Source organism: Mus musculus, chromosome 1 (genome assembly GCF_000001635.26).
Source record: "Mus musculus strain C57BL/6J chromosome 1, GRCm38.p6 C57BL/6J".
NCBI lineage: Eukaryota > Metazoa > Chordata > Mammalia > Rodentia > Muridae > Mus > Mus musculus.
Genome location: NC_000067.6, coordinates 120,426,611 through 120,436,081, shown reverse-complemented (window position 1 = coordinate 120,436,081; position 9,471 = coordinate 120,426,611). Strand labels below are relative to the sequence as shown.

Here is a 9,471-nt window from a genome sequence, read left to right as displayed (position 1 = left end):
CCACATGGGCTGTTGCACCAGGGACTGCATTGTCTTAGAATGTTCCTTCCCCCCTGGCAGTTGCTCACAGCCTCCATTCCTATCACAGCCACCTGGATGGAAAGTAATCCCCTGCTCTGAGCCTTCATTCCCCTTCCCACTTGATTTTTGTTGTTCTTGGAATAAGTCCCTTCCTAATGAGCCGTGCAACTAATTATTTCCTTGTTTATTGACTGTCTACTTGGCAGTAGGCAAGCTGTATGAGGATGAATGGAGAGTGTTTTCTGCTTCCTGCTTCCTGCTTCCTGTTTCCTGATTCCTGCTTTCTGCTTCTCACTTCCTGCTTCCTGCTTCCCACTTCCTGCTTCAGGGCCCGCATTCACCTGATACTCCACAGCCCAACTAGTACCACATCTCAGCTAATCTTGGAGATCCAACAGCTGATGGGAGCTATGCCTCCAGGTGATTCTCAGGCGCTCCAGGTCTACTGTTTAGCACGAACCCAGGTAACGCAGCTATGATAGGTCCACAACCCAGGAGCCCATCAATCACATCAAAGCCAGCTCCCTCCTCTACCCTGGGTTTCCGACACTTTGTTCTATAACTAGAGTCCAGATTTGAGTCAGTCCACTTGATACAAGAGAGCTTGGCTCCCATTGGGGGACCAATGAGGGTCAGATGGAGTTCTGCAAGTATAGGCTGGATTGAAGAGACAGGAGGGAACTGGGGCAGTATGCAGAAGTAGGCAGGGAAGACATGCAGGGGTGGGTGGAAGGGGAGAGGCTGATGCACCGGGAAGACACAGTTTGGTTGCCCAAGCTTAGACCAGCCAGTCAGAGAGACTAAGTGCTCAGCTAACAAAGCTGAGAGAACAGATCAGAAAACCCACCAGGAGAAACAGGAGTTGTATCTGTGACACTGATGGTAAACAAAGAGGCCAGGTCCAAAGGCACCTCCACCTGCCAGTTGAGAACCCTCGAGGGGCTGTAAGTTGGAGGGAGAGGTTGGGGGCATGTGGTGAAGGTAAAGGGCTAGCGTCATGGGGGGACTGTCAGCAGGTTCATCTTTCCTTCAGAAGTGGCAGGTCTGACTCAAGATCTGATTGCATTCCACAGAGCATCCCTGCTTGGCCCTCATTTCTAAGAAGGCCGGGTTAAGACAGTTGGCCAGCCAGCTCAGGAAGACAAGATCAGAGTCCCCCAGTTCCTCAGTGGAGTTAGAGGTGGAGACAGGTTCTCATGTAGCCCAGGCTGAGAGACCAGGCTTTGGTGCACCAGCTTCTCAACTGGCCCATTCTGCAGGTGGGGGAGGCTGGAACCTGCAAGAATTCTGAAGGGAAAAGCCTGTTTTCTTTTCGTCATGCAGAAGCAGACATGGAAAGGAGAAAGGTCCTCCCAGGGGATAGAGTGGTCCTAGTAAGTTTTGTGTTAACCTGACACAAACTAGAGTCACTTGAGAAGAGGAATCTCAACCGAGAAAAATGTTCCCACTGAATTTGCCTGTGGGCCTTTTCTTGATTAATGGTTGATGAGAGAGGGCTCAGCTCACTGTCCCTCCTTTGAGCTGGTAGCCATGGGGTGTGGGGCACGTGGACCATGCCACAAGAGGAACTCGTGGAAATAGCAAGGTAGAGCATGTTCAAACCCCGGAAATCTCAAAACTTGAGAGAGGCAGGGGTGGAACTAGCTCCTTTCCTGTTCCCATGCCTGCCTCAGAGCATGTGACCAGGTGACTTCCAACCAGGTCACAGGCAGTCACCTGGAATGCCTCTCCATGCTAATGAGACATCTAAGGACCTTAGTCTTTAGCCAATGACCTTTTCTCACACTGGATATGCTCCCCCACAAACTACATAATACTTGGTTCACCCCGAATAAAGGTATGCATTCAGATCCCCCCTAAATAAAGAAACATTCGAACAAGCTAAGATCGTTTCAGAGAGCTGCTTCATTAAAGATCATCAGAGAAGACCTCCATCTGGATTCTGCTTCACTCCCTCCTGGCCTGGCAGGCAGCTGCGTCTGGCACCCTGAAGGGAAAAGGTGGGTTGTGCATCCTGACCATTCCAGACTTGACCCTGTCCTCTCCTAGTCAGTGCACCTGTGGTTTCTGGACACCCTGGGAGGAGAGGCAGAACCTGGAACCACACAGGGGTGCAATTCAAAAGCAGACTGAGCAAGCAAGTAAGCAGTATCCCTCCATGGCCTCTGCATCAGCTCTTCCCTCCAGGTCCTCATCCTGAGTTCCTGCCTTGACTTTCTTGGATGATGGACTGTGATGTAGAACTGTAAACGGAAACAAACACTCTCTATCAAAATCTCTTTTGGTCATGGTTTTTTCAGAGCAATAGAAAAAATAACTAAGACGTAACATAACTGCCTTCCGAAGACCTCTTATGCCCAACTCTTAAATGCACAAAATAGTTCTTGGGTAGGGGTCGATTTTGAAAGGGTCTAGCTATGAAGGCAGACAGTCATAGTAATCCTCTTGCCTCAGTCTCCCAAGTACTGGGACTATGATCATGTACCGCCGCACCCAGATCATGTGACAATGATAGTTCTCGGTGCACATATGCACAGAGCTCTGTGTGCCTGTGTTTGGAAGAACTAAGTGCTGTGCCACAGCAGAGCCACAGTCAAAACCATGCCTGGGTTTGGCTGTACCTGGGAGCACAGCCCCAAGTGCTGACCTGGGCATCTATGATTGACTTTCTTAACTAAGGACAAGAGTGTGTGTGTGTGTGTGTGTGTGTGTGTGTGTGTACATGTGCATATGACATGTGTATATATGTGTGTGTGTGTACATGTGCATATGACATGTATATATGTGTGTGTGTATGTGTGTGTGGGTGTGTGTATGTGTGTACATGTGCATATGACATGTGTATATATGTGTGTGTGTGTACATGTGCATATGACATGTATATATGTGTGTGTGTGTGTGTGTGTGTGTGTGTGTGCGTATAGGTGCACAAACACAAGCACATGGAGGTCAGAGAGCAACCTTAGGCACGGCATCATCCACCTTCCTTTTGCTTTCTTCTTCTTTGTGTGTGTGTGGGTTGTCTTTGGTTTTTTTTTTTGGTGGTTTTTTTTTTTTTTTTTGGTTTTTTTTTTTTTTTTGGTTTTTTTTTTTTTTTTGACAAGGTCTCTCACTGGCCTGGAGCACACCAAGTAGAAGCAGACTAAGCTGACTGGCCAAGAGATCCAGGGATCCTCCTGTGTGCACTTCCCCAGAGCTAGGGTCACCAGTATATGCCACTGACAGCCAGCCTTTCTTACAGAGCTGCTGAGGCTCGAACTCAGGACTGGTGCTTGCAAGGCCAGCACTTCACTTACATACGGAAAGTTTCTTTACTGAGCTCTGCAGAAACAATGACAGGGCATGAAAACCTAAAGCATGCCCAGTGACAGAGGCAAGTGCCAGGCCAAGCAGGACTGCAGGCCAGGGTGACCTAGCCCAGGACTCTAGAAAATTATGAGGACAAACCAACGAAGTAAGGCCAGACAGGGAGACACAGAGCTTTAATCCCAGCACTTGAAAGGTAGAAGCAGGCAGATCTCAGAGCTTGAGAACAGCCTGGTCTATAGAGAGAGTTCCAGGCCAGTTGGGGCTACCTTGTGAGACCCTATCTTTAAAAAGATTCAAAGAGGTAAAACCCCACCCAGGGCAGGGCACAAGCCTGATCCTTCCCCTCCCCTCCCTGACAGCTCAGTCCCTACAGAATTATAGCTTACTGGTGAGCATTTGCTGGTGATGGGACCTGCACTTCAATGATAATTTAGACACCTTATAATTAGTGTTTGCTAGTTTGCATTTTATCCTTGTTCACTGTGGTTACCCTTGCCAGAGGAAGGGAGCACACAGTCCCACAGGCCTCTGAACCAGCGTAACCTAGGCCTCAAAGGCACAGGCTGCAGAGACACAAATGACTGCGCGAGCTCTCTCATCTCAGCCCTCTCTGTGCATTCAGATCCCACATTTCCTTTCAAAGTGGAGATGCAAGTTAGCCTCCGCGCTAACAAAACACTTTCTTCATCCTACACCGAATCCCTCAGCAAATCCTCAAATATCTTTGCAAATCTCAAAGATATTAAGGCATTTAACTTTTTTTTTCCATTTAGACCTTTGAAGGATGCTGTGACTAGAATAATTTCAGAGTTAAAACCCTGTCGACTGCATAGAAAATTAAGGAAACTGCCTGTCAGCCCAGTAGCTGGGCTGATAACTAATTACTTATAGATTTTCAGTCAAATTTGAGAAAGATAAATATTTAAATAAAACGTATAATCATTTAGAAAGAGCACTAAGTGTTTTGTAATTATTGTGTTGGAGGGAATCATTGCTCCTATAGTGCATTCCGTCATTTGTGATGGGCTGGGCAGGCGCCTCAGAGGAGGGGCTGCGGGGAACAGAGGATTTGACCTGTATATTTTTGTGTGTGTGTGTGTGTGTGTGTGTGTGTGTGTGTTTGCATATGCATTTTGGCTTTGTGTGTGTGTGTTGCATATGCATTTTGTTTTCTGTGTGTTGTGGTATGTGTGAGGTGCATGCACGTGAATGTATAGATATGTGAATGCATGCAGAGGCCTGAGGAGAATGCCAGCAGAATTCCTCTGTCACTCTCCTCCTTACTCCCCTGAGACAGGGTCTCTCACTAAGCCAGATGCTCATGCTTTGTTTATGTCGACTACCCACTGAGCTCCCAGACCTGACCTGCATCCACTCTGCATGCACAGTTTTTGACATGGCTGCCGGGGATTTGAACTGGCTTCATATTTGCACAGCAAATGCCTTTACTCACTGTGCCGCCTCTCCAGCTGTGTATCAAAGGACAACATGCTGCTCTGAAGTAGTCTTCGGTGAGAGAAGGGCAGGCTGGGCCTTCTCTCCTGACTTGTCCAGCTTTGCTCGGGGCCACAGTGTCCTGTGTAGCCCATAGCTTGAATTTAGGTGGGGTTTTTTTCTATACAGAGAAGAGGGAAGGTCTTAGAACATACCTCCATCACAGCTTCTTGGACACCTTAATCTACATTCTTCTCCATCTTTTTCCATCTCCAGCCCTTCTCAGACTTGTAGAACATCTCTCTCTAAATACCCATCTCTCCTGACCTTCTCATGGTCTGAAATCCTTCACCAAGATTTATATTCTCCACCCCTTCCCCTCGCCTCTGAACCATTTGAAATTAAGTTGCAGACACCAAGGTACTCCATCCTTCAGTGTGCCAGGAGGGGACGGGTGGGGTATATGGATGGTCTTCTGCAGATTCACAAACCGCACTAATGCCACCAGTGTCTTCTTCTATTGCTCTCCACTGCATTTTTTGAAACAGGTTTTCTCTCTCTCTCTCTCTCTCTCTCTCTCTCTCTCTCTCTCTCTCTCTCTCTCATGCACACACAGAAGTAGGAAGACGACTATATTATACCCTGAGGCTTATGAGCCTCTACCTCCTGGAGGGAAAGTTTCAATTTGGAGGATATTTCTGTACAATGCACTTGTAGCTTTTGTCACTTCTCTTTTGTCACTTACTGTCATTTCAGGCATTCATTATCAATTATTGGCTGAAAATATTAAATGGAAAATTCCAGAAATAAACAGTAGATACAGTTCAAGTTGTTTGCAATACTAAAATGTCTTGATGAAATTTTTTGCACTGCCTTGTGACTTCATGCCTCAGACATGACTCACACTACTACCCAGAGTATATACAACTGTAAACGCTGCCTGCCTGCCTCCCTGCCAGCCAGTCAGCAGCCCTCGTGGTCATCAGACCAACTGTTGTGGAACTTGAGTACACATAATCAGGTAACCCTTGCTTTACTTAGTAATGACGTCAGAGAGCAAGACATAGAACGCTGGCAGTCCAGGGGATCCAACAAGAAATTGGGAAGTGGCTACTCCAAGTGAAACTGTGCAGTAACGGTGAGATTGTTAAGTGGACGGCACATTCATATAACTTTCATTATAAAATATGATTTAATGGGTGAGGACGCACCTCAGTTGGTGGTAATAGACTAACTTGCATAAAGCCCTGGGTAGAAGCCCTAGCACCATGAAAGCCAGGCATGATAGCAGTCATGAGATAAAGGCAGGAGGACCAAGGTCATCCTCAGCTACAAAGAAAGACCCTGCCTCACAAAATAGATTCATCATTGTAACTGCTTTTGTTGCATATTATTATTAGTTATATATTATTTTTGTCCTTGCTATACATTATTTGTTATTAATATACTATGTGATTAGTTTATAAATTATCTATCATAGATATGTAAAGAAAACATATCGTTTTATAAATGGTTCCGTGTTACTTGAGACTTGGGCACCAGCTGGTAACATGAGAATACTGTCATAAATAGACAAGGGGCAGGAGATGTGTTTGACAGTCCATGTGAGTATATTTACTTTAATGACCTTTTACAGAATTCCTCGTCTAAATCAATTGTTATGCTACTGGTTATAATATGGTGGCTTTATAAACTCCTTTGCCCCTCCCCCTACTCTTATTAATCGACCTTCTTCTGAAGACTTAACTTTTATCCTTGTATCCTTTCCCTCTCTCCCCTCCACCCTCTCCTCTCTCATAGCGATAAACTCATTAATTTTTTTCAGTGTGCTAATATCCATTACTAACGCCATTCTCTTTGATGCCTAAATTGTCATAGATTTGTGCAGTGAAACCTCCTCCAGCTGGGTTCTGTGTCCTCTACACATGACCCAATTAGTCTTTAAGCTTTCCCTTGGTTGTGTTTTTTTTTTTTTTAACAAAAATAAAAGGGGATATTCCAGGCTGCCTACCACTTTCTTTTAATAACCTTTAGAGATGGGTGATGGTTAAGCTCAGACAGACGCACGTTCTGTGTGGCAAGACCTGTGGAGGACATGTGATGTTTGGAGGGTATAAACAGGACTCAACAGTGATGGAGACAGAGCTAGTCTTGCTGGCATGGCTAGCTGTGCAACACTGTGGGTCTCTAGTCTTCCCTGATCTTTGCTTCCCCGAGAGAGACTCAGCCAAGAACGACTGTTGGTAGTCCTCCTGGTCCCTCCTGTTGACTTATGCCAAAGCTGAAGCCTGGCTGTCTCTGGTAAGTCATGCCACTACTGCTGATTCATGTTTGCTATCCCAACTCCATCAAATTGGACTGCTGATGTATCCCTGAAGTGTTTGCAAGTAGATTGAGCTGCCACTGCTAACCTGTGAACTGAACTGCTCATTTGAACTTCCCTTGGAATCTTTATTTATTTATGTGGTGGTTTGAATAGGAATAAACCCTATAGACTCATGCCTGGGTTTCAATGCTTGGCCCATAGGGTGTGGCACTATTTGGAGGTGTGGCCTTGTTAGAGTAGGTGTGGCCTTTTTAGAGGAAGTGTATCACTTTGGGGCAGGCTTTGAGGTATCCTATGCTCGAGCTATGCTCAGTGTAACACAGTCTTATTCTGCTGCCTTCAGATCAAGATCCATCTCCAGCACCACATCTGCCTGCATGTCACCATGCTTCCCACTATGGTGATAATGAACTAAAGCTCTGGAACTATAAGCCAGCCCCAATGAAATGTTTGCCTTTGTAAGAGTTGCCTTGGTCATGGTGTCTTTACACAGCAATGGAAACCATAACTAAGACAATTTATTTTAATATATTTGATTAATTTTTATTTTTTGTATGTGAATATTTTACTTATATGTATGCATATGCATGCATGCAGTGTCTGTGGGGGATCAGAAGAAAGCATTGGATCCCTGTACCTGGAGTTAAAAATAGTTGTGAGCTGCCATGATGTGGGTGATGGGAAATGAACCTGGGTCCCCTAAAAGAGCATCAAGTGTTCTTAACTGCTGAGCCATGCTTCAAGTCCATTCCTAGTGGCAGAAGGGAAAGACTAATGCCTGATGTTAGCCAGAGAAGGAATTTGTCTCCTGGAAAGAGAGTTCACACACTTGTGACAACTTGTCAGGCCACTTGCAGGAGACTCACCACACTCTGACCAGGCCCTGACCACACCCCAGCACAAACTGACCATGCCCTGATCACACTCTCCTAGCCCAAAGGTCACACCCTGACCAGGCTTGCTTAGCCATTCCTGCCTCCTGCCCTCCGTCTAAGTCTAAACCTCATGAAAGGACCCTGGAGATGGACTTGGTGGTGGCAGGGCAAGTGGGCTTTTTCATTCTACTTTGAACTTTGAACACTTTTTTCTGCTTTCCACTATTAACTGTGCCTCTAATTGGTCTTTGAGGCTGAGCCTCGTTGTAAGAGCTTCTAGGGCCCATGTTCTGATCCTGATTCCAGAAATGCCTTTACAGATGCTCTCTACATCAGCACAGACAGCAACTCTAGCGAGCAGCAGAATAGCAGCTGCCTTGAATTTAAGTTCCACAGTGTTCTTCTCTTGTCTTGAAAGGTGTTGTACATCCCTGGAGAGCTGTGGTGTTGGAGGAGACTGGAAAAACTGCAAAAGAATCAGAAAAAATAATTCAACTTGCTGTTAATGTCGTGTCTCTGGAGTGACGATAATGTCTCCACCGGGGCCTTCATCGGAGGACCTGCAGCCTGAAAACAGGCCCCGAGTCAGCCTTTCCGGCGACCCTGTTAGCACCTAGAAGGGCTCATGACATCTCCCCACGGTCTCCTTGCTACTCTCTACCCAGACACTGCAGAGCCTTCCTCCAGCTCTCCCGCCGCAAGTTGGATGTTTCATTGGCAGCATCACACCCCACCACAAAACATCAAATAGCCCCATGATATTCGCAGTAAAGGCAGAGTCCCTTTCTGCAGGTCCCAGCCTGTTTCTCTGAACTCACCAGGAACTTTCTCTGTTGTTACACAAATATTTGGCTTCTTCCCATGTTCTGTCAGGCACCCCATCTCCTGCTCTACACTGCCTCTGGTCCACAGCCACTCTCAGCTGTTCCGCTTTCTCCTCCGGCTGACACTGTGTGACACATGCCACGATGTTTTCTTACCTGTTGGAGTCTGACATAAGCACCTGACACCCAGAGCACACTGGCATTCCTCCCTGCCTGGCTGTGGGCTGTGCTCCATGGATGTGGGTCAAAGGGAAGAGGAGAAGTAGGAGGGAGCCGGGAGGGAGGGAGCAGGAGGGGGTGAAAGTGAAGAAGAGGTGAGCGGGGAAGAAAGGAGGAAGAGAAGGGTAAAGGGAGAGAGTGGACAGAGGGAGACAAGGAAGAAGTGCTGGGATTTGGATGACGACTCAAGAAGACACTGAGACACGGGGATAAGGAGGGAATTCGAAGAGTTATTATTGCTTGGGCAGATTAAAGAGAGGCATGGTACGGTAGTGAGGGGAGTTCAGGCCCCCAGTGCCTCAGACAGATGTTGGCACAGTGAGGTCTCTGAAGAGAGAGATCAGGGCAGGGCAGAAATGAAAGTCCATAAAGCCATTCTTTCTTTTTTCTCTTCTGAGACAAGGTTTTTCTGTGTCGCCCTGGAACTCACTCTGTAGACCAGGCTCGCCTTGAACTCATGGAG

At 46.7% G+C, this 9,471-nt stretch overlaps 1 long non-coding RNA gene across 1 annotated transcript; it reads left to right on the top strand.

The window, feature by feature from the left end:
* Window positions 1-341: 341 nt before the first annotated feature.
* Gm46154 lies at window positions 342-9,008 on the top strand. The gene is made up of 3 exons (XR_001779375.1): window positions 342-485; window positions 1,859-2,021; window positions 8,384-9,008. It is a non-coding gene; the product is annotated as a predicted gene, 46154 (long non-coding RNA).
* Window positions 9,009-9,471: the final 463 nt, after the last annotated feature.